This window comes from Mus caroli, unplaced genomic scaffold, assembly GCF_978045245.1.
Source record: "Mus caroli unplaced genomic scaffold, Mus_caroli_1 scaffold_14, whole genome shotgun sequence".
Lineage (NCBI taxonomy): Eukaryota > Metazoa > Chordata > Mammalia > Rodentia > Muridae > Mus > Mus caroli.
In genome coordinates, this window is record NW_028227269.1 from 52,445,840 (window position 1) to 52,458,606 (window position 12,767).

The following is a 12,767-nucleotide window of genomic DNA, read 5'->3' on the forward strand; positions in this document are numbered from 1 at the left end:
CTTTTGAATTAATAACTTTTTGGACAAAACATTTTAAATATTTGGCTGTAAAGGGGCAGTGACTAATTGCACTTTCAATCATTTTTCTTAAGGAACGGTTGTAACTAGAAGGCTAGAAAAGTTATTAAGAGTCACACGTGCATAATTTATTTATTTATTAACTAGAAATATGTATAAGCAATTGTAAATTTGAGAATTAATAGTATTTGAGGGACGAACAATTTTAAGTAATTATGAGCTCAGAGATATAGCATTGACTATTAATATATAAATTAAGGTTTGATTGTTCAGCATTTTAAAACACCATCTACAGCACACAACCAGATTATTTGTGCTGGGATAGGGGCAACTGTGTGTCTTAAGACTCTGCTCCACAGCAGCTAGTTGGGCCCACGTGGCCAACGATCGGCTGGGAGGATGAGAAAAATGACTTTACAATAATGTTTTTTCTGGCCAAAGAATTGTCTTGGGCACAACTAATTTTTAATTACCAATTAACAACAATTATAAAAGCTTTCTTTATTTTTTGTAAAACCTTTTGCAGCAAATCAAAACACCAAATAATAAAAGGATACTGTCTCTGAATCTTTTGGGTGAGAGCAAGGATTTAAGGTAAACTTCCCTTGAGAAGCATTAGTTAATAAAATACTTTCCACTTAGGAAACAATATATACTGAAAGATTAAAACTTTTGGCTTCTTGTAAAGAAGCAGAAACAATAAACATTTTTCTTACATAATGTAAAGCTATATTAGCCATACATAGAGGCAAAATTTTCTAGTGATTACCAGTTTACTAGAAGCAAAAATCTTTGAATTTAAGCATTATTTTAAACATCTGAATAGATCTGTAACACTGTTAAAAAGAAATTTTCTTGAACACAGGGAAAAACTTTTTTAGGCATTGTTTGCAAAACAAAAGAAAAGGCCACAAGCCGCTCTGGGACTGCCCAGAGCCCTGTATTGACTCAAAGGTAAAATACTTTTTAATCTGAGCATTAATCTTAAATTTGCAATCAAACTGCAAGCTGCAGTCAATGGAACAATGGCAGTTTTAACCATAATTTTTAAGTTTTTGTGCAAGGTTAGGATAATATCTACAACTTTGGGAAAGCAAAACCTATGTTTAAAACAATTTATCACTGTTAAAATCAATATTAGAAGCATTACTATCATATTACGAAGTTTGGATATCAATTAATACCTATGAATACCTATTAAAGCAAGCTTTAACGCTTTAATAAAGAGGCATTGCTTTATATCTTATCTTAAATTTTACTATTTAGGATAGGAACCACATTAATCATTATCTAAACTAGAAATATCTTAAGAGACTCAGCCTCTGAAGCTTAATTTTAAACTCTAACTCGCTTCAGTGCCTCACCAACTTTCTCCCAGGTTCCACAATCTATCTTTTCTTCTTCTTTGAACCATGGACAACAGCTATCTATCTTATCTAAAAAATTTCTTACTAATTGTACTTCAAGCCTTACTCCTTTTTCCTTAAGCAACTCCTGAAAACTAAACACAATCGCCTGATCCATGATTTTGAACCCTTCTTTCTTCCACCTAAGCAGTTTTCTAAAAAACTGCGGCACACCGCCTGTCTCCGTATCTAGTTCCGATTTACGAACTGCTGACCCCAAGCAGAACCAGTGTTGGGTCAGCACTGGTTCAAACTTGATTCGTATCCTACCGCATCCTCAGCAACACTTTACAAAACTGAAATTTTTTAGGCTAGCGCTAGCATGTGTACCTGTCCGTTGCTCCGATGCTCCTCCGATACGAAGATTCTTTCCTTTCTTGTGGAGCTCCACACAGCAGTCGTTTCTCTTAACATCCCTCTGCCATTCTTCAGGTCCCAGTTCTGGCGCCAACTGTTGCGGCCCGCCCGCGGTCCACAACACGAACGGTTCAACTGAGAATGGCAGTTCCCTGCAAAGAGAGGAATCTAGACGGGGCGGAAGAAACAATGGAGTCAAGACAACACTCTGATCAAGACTCAATTTAATATTTCCAGACACTCAGTTTATAAAGGAAGGGGGAGGGAACCCAATTTCCCGCCAAGTAACTCAGGGTCCAGTAGCAGGACGAACACGTGTGTGACTCCAGGCAGCAGAGGCAGGTTCCAGCAGTGGGCGTGGCAGGACGAATGAGCCGGTAGCTCCACCCTTGAGCAGGCAGGTTCCAGGCTGGGGGAAAGGGGGGCCACAGATGGGTTTGGGTTCTTTCCATATTTGACTTAGTGTTAGTAGTAATGCTGTGAACATATGTGCCTAAGAATTTGATTAGCCATTTCCAATTTGGGTGGGGGGGAGTGAAATATTGAAGTTCCATTTTTGAAGAGCCACCAAACTATTTTCTTAACAATTTAACAGTTCACATTCCCACCACTAATGTGGAAGAGGGTCTATCTGTTTTTGTTGTTGTTGTTGTTTTGTCAAGAAAGATCTCACTGTATAGTCCTGGCTGACCTAGAACTCACTACAAAGCCAGGCTACCCTTGGAGATCTGCTGCTTCTTGTGTGCTGGACTTAAAGGTATATGCCACTGTGTCCACCTCAAATTTTTCTTTTTCTTTTATGTGTAGCAGGGTTAGGCCTACACGTATGTGTGTGAAACATGGGTGTTCCTGTTGTCTGCAGAAGTCAGAAGAGAGAGTCAGATTCCCCCTGGAACTGGAGTTACAGATGCTCGTGGGCTGGGGCTGGGAGAACAGCTGGTGTTCTTCAACTGCTGAGCTGTCTTTGTAGTCCTTCAAATTCTCCCTAATCCTCATGTAACATATTATTTCCCATCAAAGTCCTGCCATGTCTGAGCTTTCTTTTATCCTGGTAGGAGCCTGAGTATCATTTGTATCTGTGTGCAACTAGAATACTTTCATAACATTTAATATGGTGTCATATAGCCTTTACAACCACTAATTTGGTTAATTTTTATAACACTAAGATATAACTTCTATTACGAGCCCCCATCGTGAATATGACCCAGAAAATGTGGGGCATGGGGATGATAAATAATTTGCTGAAGTTTTCATTGAAAACACATCAGTGTAAGATGGGCAGGTCTCCCAGTGTACTGAGGGTGTGGAAAATGCTAAGCCACATGTGGGGTATAGCGAGAACTCACTCCTGAGCACTTTTTTGTTTTGTTTTTGCTGTTGTTCTTAGTTGGGATACTTTCACGTGTGATGACATTTTTAACTCTTGGCTCCCTCACTAATACTTGCTGTAGATGGGATATAAGCAAAATATATCATACATTGTTTAGATGATAGTCACTTTCCAAACTGCAAATTGAGATCTACTTCTTGCTCCATCCTAATTATAGCCCACAGTTCCAGGGTGCAAGACATAGATTTCAGTGATGTATTAGCCTGTTGAGAACAATCCCTGGTCATGAGTTACATTTCGGTCCAGGCACGGGGTGCTTTTAAGGGACACAGGAAGTGAGTTCATTTCAGTGCTGCAGCTAGTGACACAAGACCAAAATGAATTTATGGCTGTAAGCTCATGGGTATAACTCGGGTTCAGAGAAGGAAGTGTTTAATTACATTGTTGTCCCTGTGGACCTGAGCCATCCTGCTCTTTCCCAGGTCTAAGAGGAAGCCAAAGAAAGCAAGCTTTGTGTCAGTCCCTAATTCCGTCTCAGTTCACAGGTGTGTTTGAGTCCATCTCATTTGTTCCCTGACTATTCTGTCAGGTTCTGGCTTTGGGAAACATGAATAAAAATGTTCATTAATATTTTTCAGTTTTCTCGTTTAGGCTTAAAGTGTCTAAAAATCTTTTGTATTAGTCATAAAAAAATACAGCTGTGTCAAATTTTAAGCTGGAGTGTTTAAGGAGTGTTTTATAGAGTCTCGTTGCTTAATTTTTACAAAGGCTTTTCCTAAAGTGTTTCTACTCATTAGAATTTTACACCATATTGTATTTAAAAAAAAAAAAACATATCCCAAAATAATCTTAGATGCAGAGGGAAGCTGTGAAGACTCATGCGGAGTTTTCAAATACCCCACAGGCTGTTTCCCCACAGTTAACATCTTGTATTGTTTGGTAGAGTTGTGGTAACTTACAAACAGTGCTGATATATTCTTAGTAACAAAAGCCCTTATTTTTGCCAGATTTTCTTTATTTTTCCTGCAGTGGCCGTGATCTCTTCTAGGATCCTGTTGACACTGTATACAGGTTGAAAGAAAGCCCACACATTCCCAGGCCTGTAGGTCCGGTAGAAACCAGTCCGAAGACCCCTGGCATGAAGACAGAGAGACAGCAATCAGACCTGCCCGGTTCCTTCCTATGAGGTCGAGTGTGTGCCAAGGAGTTAGTGGAATAATTGGGAGGTCTCCTTTGGATACCCAGGGAGTCTTTAGAGCCCAGGTAGCTGACTTTGCCTTTCTTTCTCCAGCACTTGCCTCCACTGTCCTGCCAAACCCCCATCTTGCCTGACCCATGTGTCCTTTCCCTTGCTACAGAGAAACAGTTTCATGGCCTAAGACAGAGAGTCTCAAACTTGAGCAACCATCAGAATCCTTGGTAAGCTTCTTCAGATGGTATCCCGACCGATCCTCACCCCTGGTTCAGCAGGCTTAGAGTGGACTCCTAGTCTGTATCCCGATCGGTTCTGGGCAGCCGATTCTGCTGGTCTTTTAAAAGTTCAAATAAATCGTGTTAGATAGTAAATCATTACACAAACAAAATAACAGTAAGCAAAGAGCAAAGCTTTGCTGTGGTGGCAAGAACCAGCCTGCTTGAGCAGAAGAGATTTTACATCGAAGAGGTCATCTTTTCTGCTATATAGGAAAGGGTGACACAACCCCGAGGCAGCCACCTGGATACCATCAGAGGAGCCTCGTCTCAGGATGGAGCCCACACAGGGCAAGGCAGAGCACAGCAGTGAGGAACAGGGAAACAGTGACTTCTCAGAGTGGCTCATCTCTCATTTCTTAGAGTTGTTGCACCTGGGATTTCCAGTCATGGGAGAAAACGTGTTTCCTCATTCTTTAAGTCAGTGTCTGACCCAATTCTCAGCTACCAGCCTTCAAGATCATCCTAACAGATACTGAGAAATGTGATCACCTTGTGAGCCTAAGAAACAGTACCTATTTTAAAGCAGGGGTGGAGTGATGCATATTTGGGTGTAGTGATGCATGTTTTTAATCCTAGCACTGAGAAGACAGAACAAGTCTGGTCTATGTAGCAAGTTCCAGGCCAGCCAGGACTACATGGTAAGACTCAGTTTCAAATAAATATATACAAACTACAGACACACACACACACAGTTTTTTAATTTTATTTTTGAGAGGTCTCAAAAATGTATAACTGGCAGGCCCAAGCTCACTATGTAAATCAGCCAGGCCTTGAACTCTCAGAAATCTGCCTGCCTCTGCCTCCTGAGTGCTGAGATTAAAGGCGTGTGCCACCACACTTAGCGCAAAACATCTATTTACCTGAGTCCCTGCCTCATACACTCTGCAGAAGCACGACTCAGGAGAGGCCAGACAGGCATCGGGTGAGGACGGGTCTGATGTAAGAAATGAGGATGGGCCACAGGCAGCCACAGGCAGAGCCTCCAGTCTTCACACTGCTTACCTTTGCCCAGAAGTTCTAAGAACGTCTCCCTGCCAGGGAAAATGAACAGAGCAGGCCACGACCTGGCTTTCTTGTGTACTTAAAAACGATTCATTTCCTAAGTAAATATAAAATGGTAGTCCAACAGTGGGCTATGGTCTCACTATATTCTGCATGAACTGTTTTTTGGTTTTTTTTGGTTTTGTTTTGTTTTGTTGTTTTTTTGTTTTTGTTTTTGTTTTTTTTTTTGGTTTTTAATTGCAGTTTAATTTTAACCAGTAATTCCTCTTTAACAAAATATTTACAGTTAGAAATGTGATAATGCAGAACACTCAATGCCGGGATCTACAACAAAGGGAATGCCTGTTAGATGGTTTATTGCATACATTTAGTATACTGGGTTACAAAACAGAATATGAGGTCGAGAGAAGGGGAGAGAGAAGACACACTGGGGAAGTAGGGGCCTTGGGTGAGCTTTTGATGTTCAGTTGTTTGTGCCTTCTTTCTTTTTCCTAATGGGCTCGTATTACTTTTTTTAAGAAAAAAAAAATATAACTAAGGATATGTTTTTCTTTGCCCGGCTTGAAAACAAATCTGTATCCTCCTGTGCCGGCCCTTCTCTGCACTAAGTGCCCTTCCTGACTGCACTGCTTCTTTGGTGGGGCCTGAAAGCCTGCAAATTGCATTTCCCAGAGGCCCTTGCGAGCTAGCGGTACTTGGCACTGCCAGGGATGAGAATGCGTGTAAGGAGGAAGCAATCCCCCCCCTCCCCACTGTCCTGAGCTTTTAGACATAGCAAGGGTAGGTGACACTGGCAGCAGTGGGGTCCTGTGGCTTTTTAACATTTCTAGGGACATAATGGCCAGGTCAGCTCCAACTCTGTTGGTGGCTTCTCACATGGGCAGAGATCCCGCACTCCTTGGTCCTGATAGCTCCACACTTTCCATTTTCTGCCAGCTGTAGAAGTGACAATGACTTACATTTATCCCTAGGTTATCACACCTGCTCCTTTGAGTTTCTCTAATCGGCCAACATCTTTATGACTATTTCTCTGTGTTCTGTTCCCTCACATCAAAATGTCTTCTGAGGGGCTGGTGAGATGGCTCAGTGGGTAAGAGCACCCGACTGCTCTTCCAAAGGTCTGGAGTTCAAATCCCAGCAACCACATGGTGGCTCACAACCATCCGTAACGAGATCTGACTCCCTCTTCTGGAGTGTCTGAAGACAGCTACAGTGTACTTACATATAATAAATAAATAAATCTTTTAAAAAAAAATGTCTTCTGAGAGTTCTGTCATCCCAGTTAAACACCGATGGATTTGCCCGCACATCCTTCAAGATTACAGAGAATCTCCCCATGAACGCTGCCAATGCTACCTCTGGTGCCTCTCTTTTCCCTGTGACCATTGCCTTAGCCAGTCCACATCCATCAGCATTTCCAGTAAGGACCACAGACTCCTGCAGACTTCCCAGCTTCCACACTTGGGCCACCTCCACACACTCACTGTGCAATTCACGGAAACCCCAGCCTCGTTCCTGGGGCAAAGGTTAGATGTAGTCCTCCTCTTTTTGTGAAATCCCTGAAGTTAAAATTCGAGGCCAGCCTTAGTGGATACTTTCTGGTAATGCCAGCTGTGATAGATTGTTTATGCTTGGCCCAGGGACTGGCACTATTAGAGGGTGTGGCACTGTTGGAGTAGGTGTGGCCTTGTTGGAGTAGGTGTGTCACTGTGGGTGTAGGCATTAAGAACCTCATCCTAGCTGCGGAAGTCAGTATTCTGCTAGCAGCCATCAGTCACACACAAAGCTCTAAGTCAGGATTGAGGAGATTCACTAAACTGGCAGAAGCATAGAGACCTGAGCTTTTGATGTGAACCCCAGAACCCACATAATCCCAACCCTGGGGAAACAGAGATTGAAGGTCCCTGAGGCTTTCTGGCTGGCCTCAGTGAGAGACCCTCAGTGAGAGACCCTGCTTCAAAGTATAAGGTGGAGAAACTACTGAGAAAGACATCCAACATTGACCTCTGAGTGCCACAAGCACACATATACACCTGTGCATACACACATGAACACTTGTGCATGTATGTGTGGGAACAGAGAGAGAGACAGAGAGAGAGAGAGAGAGAGAGAGAGAGAGAGAGAGAGAAACAGAGACAGAGACAGAGAGAGAATTCAGGCTCATGCCTCGGCCCAGCTGTGTCCCTGCCTCTTCCTGATTGTGACCTATCTCAGTACCTTTCTCTCGGTTTCCTAAGCATGCCAAGCCTCTTGCCACATCTGCAATGTGTATATCCTTCCCCCTGCCCTAGAAGCTTGAGTGTTTCTGATCTCAGCACTCCGAAGCCTGAGGCATGGTAACAACAAGCAAGCCACATCTTTGTTGGTTTGTTTTTACCTTATTTCTATCCCATCCAGGACTAGGTGGGCAGGAACATGCCAGTCACACTATTTCTAGTGTCAAGTACTAAGCCTCGCACAGACCAGCTGTTTGCTATAAACTGGATAAACGTTCTGCATATTTTACAGTCTTCATTTTCAAACATAGGCATCAACACTTATACCTCTTACTTTCTTGAGTCCCTTCAATTGGACATCTGTCCATCCATTCATCTGTCCATGTATTTAGTTGTCAAGTATTTTCTTGCAAGTCTCAGTGCATTCTGGCCCCAGAAGCAAAGCCAAAGACAAGATGACAGACTGAATGCCTTTGCCTCTGAGGCCTTCCTGTATATCAGGAAGCCCCAGGATAAGCAGAGAACTTCAGGCAGCAAGAGAATAAAATAGTTGATTATAGAGGTTGTGGAGGCCACATCAAGTCCATACATAGCACCTTCAGAGTCTCCCTTGAAAAGACTACCTTTGCCCTGAGGCTAGAGATTACCAGGAAGAAAGGAGAAGTTACAGTCTCTCCTCCCACCTTAAGTAATTAAAAGTACACAAAACCTTAAAACGTGCAAAGGTCAACAAAATCCTGATTCCCCCACCCCTTAGTGGCAGCTACCCGAATACTTTTATGATAACAACTAAAATCGAATTCTTTCCTAATAATTTTTCCAGTTTTAGGCTTTTCTCTGATGATTTCCTATAATCCATTTGTTCCGTGTTGCCCACGCAGGCTTGGGGAAATAGACTCTAACATGAAAGCTAGTGCCTCCTGCCCAGGGAAGGAACAGTTTTATTAGAACAATCGGGCTTCTTCTTACATAGATGCTGTCTATGGCTACTTTTCTGTCAGCATGACTTTGAGAGCGGTGTCCCCCTCATCAGCGTGGTAGGACGGCACAGTAAATAAATCACCATGCTGATCATTGTGGTTGCGACATGGGCTTATTTTCTCCCTGAAAGAGTCCTTGGTGCCCTTTGGAACACTGACTGGCCAGCTCTTGCAGATTACCTCCACTGCAGACAAGAACTAAGTTATTGCTATAAATCAGGCTGTAAATCAGGGTTCCCACCATGCTTTCCTTGTAATTGGCCAGGGTGACTCACAGTGCTCAGGGAAACACTTGTGAGCAGCCAGCTGCAGAGACAGACAGGGCAAGGCAGTGGAGGGCAGGGCTCCCAGACTCTCTCCTTCCCAGTCATTGCAAGTCTATATCTTCAGGGCCAGGGAAATTCCTCCAGGATTTCTGTAGACTTTAAGCTTCATCAACTCCCTCGCCCCTTCCCCTTCCCCAGAGGCAGGTCCTAATCCAGTTGTGGCTAAGGCAATATATTAACATAAATCCAAGTGTCATCCAGTGGATGTTTTTAGGATCAACAAAAAGATACACCCATTACTCAGGAAATTCCCAGGGTTTTAAAAGCTGATGACAGAAACCAGGAACAAAGGCCAAACCTACGACACTGTCTTAATTACCTTTCTCTTGCTGTGATAAAACACCCTGACCAAGGCAACTTATTATATAAGGGTTCATTTGGAGCTTCTGGTTTCAGATGGTTAGAGTCTATAATCATCAAAACAGGGAGCCCGATAGCAGGCAGGATAGCATGCGGTTGGAGCAGTATCTGAGAGCTCACATCTTGAGATATAACCATGAGGCAGGGAGGGAGAAAGAGGGTGACTAGGAATATGGGAGTGGCCAGAGTCGTTGTCTTCTTCTTCTTCTTCTTCTTCTTCTTCTTCTTCTTCTTCTTCTTCTTCTTCTTCTTCTTCTTCTTCTTCTTCTTCTTCTTCTTCCTTCTTCCTTCTTCTTCCTTCTTCTTCCTTCTTCTTCCTTCTTCTTCCTTCTTCTTCCTTCTTCTTCTTCTTCTTCTTCTTCTTCTTCTTCTTCTTCTTCTTCTTCTTCTTCTTCTTCTTCTTCTTCTTCTTCTTCTTCCTTCTTCTTCTTCTTTGAGACAGGGTTTCTCTGTGTAGCCCTGGCTATCCTTGAAATCACTCTGTAGACCAGGCTGGCCTCTAACTTAGAAATCCACCTACCTCTGCCTCCCAAGTGCTGGGATGAAAGGCATGTGCCACCACTGCCTGCCCGAAGTTCAACTCCAGTGGTACACCCCCTCCAACAAGGCCACACCTCCTAATCCTTCCTAAACAGTTCCACCAACTGAGGACCAAGTATTGAAACATATGAGCCTATGGGGTCCATTCGCATTCAAACCATTGCATGCATCCTCTTGGCTGGTTAATTACATGTCTGAGAAGATTCAAGGCGCCTCTGCCCAATCAAGGCACAGAAGCTTCCTGGCTACCTGGCTCCTGACCACTCCTGCACCTTTGACTGTTATCAGAGGCAGGGGCACAAGCCAGGCTGCAAGGAGCCCACATCTTCTGCTAGGAGCAAACTGATGAAAACGGATGAGGCTAAGCTCAGAGCTACTGAGATCTTCATTCTGCCCATGCTCCTCCTGCCAGGGGATGGGATCTCAGTCTCCCGGCCCTGAGCCAGCCAGTGTTGCATTAAGAGCCATAGGCTGGCCAGGGCAAATTTGCTCCCTTCTTGGGACCTGTAACAGCATAGCTTGGGCTCTCACTTGAACCTTACCTTACCTTGCATCCTTCAGTCAGCTCCCATTTGCTGCTTAATGTTTCTGCTTCTCTTTTCCTATTTGCTCTTAGTATTCAAGACCCAATATAATTAAATAATAATAATAATGATAAAGCTACTCCTCTTAAATTGCAATGGAGTTGGGTTGGAATTGTGAGTAAAACATCTTACCATTTTGTAAGTTTACAGGCAAGCAAATGGAGGCAGAAGAAGCAAGGCACACCATGAGACAATATTAGTAAGAAACTTATGTATGTATGTATTCATGTGTGCATGTATGTATGTATGTATTCATGTGTGCATGTATGTATGTATTCATGTGTGCATGTATGTATGTATGTACGTATGTATTCATGTGTGCATGTATGTATGTATGTATTCATGTGTGCATGTATGTATGTATTCATGTGTGCATGTATGTATATATGTACGTATGTATTCATGTGTGCATGTATGTATGTATTCATGTGTGCATTATGTATGTATTCATGTGTGCATGTATGTATGTATTCATGTGTGCATGTGTATGTATGTATGTATTCATGTGTGTATGTATGTATGTACTCATGTGTGTATGTATGTATGTATTCATGTGTGCATGTATGTATGTATGTATGTATGTATTCATGTGTGTGTGTATGTATGTACTCATGTGTGTATGTATGTATGTATTCATGTGTGTATGTATGTATGTATTCATGTGTGTATGTATGTATGTACTCATGTGTGTATGTATGTATGTATTCATGTGTGCATGTATGTATGTTGTGGAGAAAAAGTCTTTAAACTCTCATTCTCCTGCCTCCTGTCTCTACCTCCAGAGTGTGAAACACTAGGCCCAGCTACCTGTATGCTTTAAAGAACAAAACACAGGCTAGAGAGAAAGCTCAGTGGTTAAGAACAGTGGCTACTCTTTCAGAGGTCCTGAGTTCAGTTCCCAGCAACCACATGGTGGCTCACAATCATCTATAACTGTAACCCCATGGGATACAATGCCCTCTTCTGGTGTGCAAATGTACATGCAGGCATATACATAACTAAATCTTTTTTTTTTTTTAAGAAACAAAAACAAATTTCGATGAGACACCCATAACCTCTCTTGAATTGAGTGTCCACAACTGACTCTGTAGCCTCCTCAAAACTTCCTCGACTCTCTCTAGCATGTTTTATCTGGTAGAAAAGGGAGCCTACAGGAAGTTCGGAGCCAGATAGCTTTTAAAAGAAACGCTGCTTGGCTCTAAGAAGACCTGGAGCTTAAAGATGTACTCAGGTTAAGTGCCCCACCTACTGCTGTCCTCATGGTCCACACTAGATGAGGGGAGGTCACGTGTTCATGAGAGGTCAGAAGCCAGGGAGAGGAAATGGGGTGGGGTGGGTGAAGCTCCCTAACCCTGCTTCCTCCCCACATTAAAAACTGGGAGAATGGGGCTGATGATGACAGGGAGGCTTCCCCACATAGATACAAGCTTTTAATAGCATCGAATTGAACCCTTTCAAGAGTGGGCTGCTGTCGCTATGGCCGTGCATGAAAGTTCCTCTGAAGAAACTCCTCTCCAGTGGAAACCTTGGTTTCACACAAAGAGCAGGAACAAATGCTCTATTCGGAAGGTACTGGCCTGGAACGTGCTGGAAGTATCAGCGGCTTTGAAAGAAGTCCTTGGTGCCAACTCAGAAGGGTTTAGACAGACCATACCAGGAAGGCACTGAAGGTCAGGCACCAAAAACGAAAGCATGTGGAGATTTCAAATGTTATTATAGTGAATGTTCCTAGTCTAGGGTGGGGATGAGCCCTGGTGTTCATTAGGGAGTTTCCTGTTGCTGGGAGTTTCCAGACAGATGCGCCACACAGCTTGGTTGGATACCGCTAGGAGGCTGAGTGTCAGTGAGAGGTGGATGCTGGACATCTGTCACCTTTCTGGGAGTACCAAGATTTTGAGAGTGTCTGATAATCAGCATTCTAGAGCCTCTCTTTTCTCATGGGATCTTTCTCCCTTCTTTATTCTCTAGTGTGTTCGTGTTCTCTCTCTCTCTCTTTCTCTCTCTTTCTCTCTCATCCACTTCCACTTGCTGCTACTGCTATAACTGGCCTGTCTGGCAGGAACGAATATGTTCTAAAGAAAGGTTGTGCTCTCTCTTTGGGATCAGGCTCTTGAAAGGATGAACCCCAAGAAACTAGAATTTCCCCAGGAATCTCTTTTAGGGAATAGGAAATGG